Genomic DNA, 2,515 nt, shown 5'->3' on the forward strand with positions numbered 1-2,515 from the left:
GTTTATGTTGCTTGCTTTCTGTTTTCCATGTATTGTTTTTTTTTTTTGATGAGATTTAGTAGTTGTGTATGTAGTTTCCAGATATGATTTATTGTGTGTTTTTGTAGCTATATTGTTTGTGTAAAGGCTTTTGTAAGGTATTACGTGATTATTTGACAACACTTACTTATTTCCAAATTGGTTCCCGACAGTTTGAATTATAGTTTATGGTAAAATTGATATAATGCTGTTTTATATTCTTGACAATTTTTGTAGTTGAATATTTCTATCTGATATTATATATTTTTCTGCTTGGTGAGACTGAAGACATTACAAATAGGTAAGTGGTCGCTGTCAAGATCTTTTCCCACTCTAAAATATTTTAACAAATGGTGTTTACGAAACCAATATTAAAGATGGAATATAGATGATATAAAAAATGTTTTTAATAAAACAAAAAATCGTAATAATCAAGGGTAACAGATTCTGACATGGATTAAAAACCGGAGACTAGAATTTTAAGAAATCATGGTTGTTATAAGTTCAGTCTTAAAAAAAAATCACTTCCAGGCATTTATGCGAGAGCGGTTTGGTTTGTTTTGAATTTCGCGCAAAGCTACTGAGGGCTATCTGTGCTAGCCGTCCTTAATTTAGCAGTGTAAAACTAGAGGGAAGGCAGCTAGTCATCACCACTCACCGCCAACTCTTGGGCTGCTCTTTTACTAACGAATAGTGGGATTGACCGTTACGTTATAACGCCACGCGACCCTCGGATTATGAGTCGAGTGCCTTAACCACGTGGCTATGCTGGGCTCACTCGTGTCGTATCGTCACGCCTTTAGTTAGTACCCTTTCTGAAGATCAAGATAAAAATACATAAAATTACTCCAGAGCATTATATATATATATAAATCAGTAACAAATTATCACTAAATCAGCCTGAGACTTATTCAAACGTGTATTGGGTGCATAACTACTTTATAGAACTGAACACTACGTTGGACTAAAAACCGAGTTTCGATACTCGTGGTGAGTGAGCAGAGCACAGAGATCTCATTGTGTATCGTTGTGTTTAACTTCAAAACAAACAAACAACATTTTCTCTTCTCTTCCATGCTGTCACTTTGACGTGAGTAGAGCCCTCTGGAATCTCAGTTAATGCAAAAGTTTAGGTTTGGTTTGAATTTCGAGCAAAGCTACACGAGGGCTATCTACGCGAGCCGTCTCTAATTTAACAGTGTGAAACTAGAGGGAAGGCAACTAGTCATCAACACCCACAGCCTTGGGCTACTCTTTACTAAAGAATAGTGGGATTGACCGTCACATTATAAAGTCCACACGCTTGAAAGGGCGAGCATGTTTGGTGTGACGAGGATTTGAACCCGCGACTCTCAGATTACGAGTTGAGCGCCTTAACCAACTGGCCATGCTGGGCGGAAAAATTTAGGAGTTTTCTGTTGTGGTTAGAACACCCTGTCTTTTTGATACAATTCCTGTTCCCATGTCGACAAAGCCATGAGATAACACGCAAAACTATGACATCCGTGGCACATGTAATCAATTCAATCAGCGAATCATACAGTTTCCTCCGATTTCTACAATTGTCTCAATGAATAGATAGAAAGATTCTAGGTGATCCAAGATAATGTTTGATGTCTGGAGGACAACAATAAAATGAATAAGGACTCTACTGTTTGATATCACGGTTATCTTTTATCTAACATACATCCGCTCCGACACAGCCAACCTATTTAGCTCCTGTTGTGTTGAAGAGTAGATGTCCTCATATTATACACATAAAAATAAAAGTTCACTCATGCACAAGGTAATATTTTCCTAGAAGTAAATACAATGTCGACGAACAGGTAACCATGTTGCTCATAGAAATTTAACATAATCAAAACTGTCTTCTGATCGCGTGACACGTTGTATCTCAGACATTTTCTTTTAATCGTCAGCAAAATGCAGAAGACTAACAAAACAAAATACATAGAGACGAGTTTAGTTTAAACTTGTTGTTACACGAACTGCTATAACCCAATGGTAATTTTATTCATTCATGTTGTAACTACCTGTTACACTGAGTGTCTTTGAAATATCACGATTTTAAAAGAAGTCAGGAAGTCATTCACACTGTTAACTGCACGCCATGTATTTACTTGTTTAAAGGCATACACTGTTTGCTTTAGACACGATTAATCTGAAATGTAGTCATGCATCTATTATCACAAAATTCGCGTGTGTTTTCTATGCTTCAGAACGTAGGATAACTTTTGACATAACCTTTTGCTCATTACGCTTATGATTAAACGCTACAGGAGGTTTTGGTACTTGCGCCAAAGCATGAGCTCTCGTTCCTCCAAATTATGGAGTCCATAATTTTCAACCACCGACCACTGGGGGCAGCACCTTGTAGTAACGAGGTAAACATACGTAAGCTCAGCCTAACATCAACGGTGTTGTTCACAGTTGTCGAAATTAAGCACATTAATCCACAGCTTCTGCATTTTCAAAATAACTCGAAATTATTTGCACT

This window comes from Tachypleus tridentatus, chromosome 1 (assembly GCF_004210375.1).
Source record: "Tachypleus tridentatus isolate NWPU-2018 chromosome 1, ASM421037v1, whole genome shotgun sequence".
Lineage (NCBI taxonomy): Eukaryota > Metazoa > Arthropoda > Merostomata > Xiphosura > Limulidae > Tachypleus > Tachypleus tridentatus.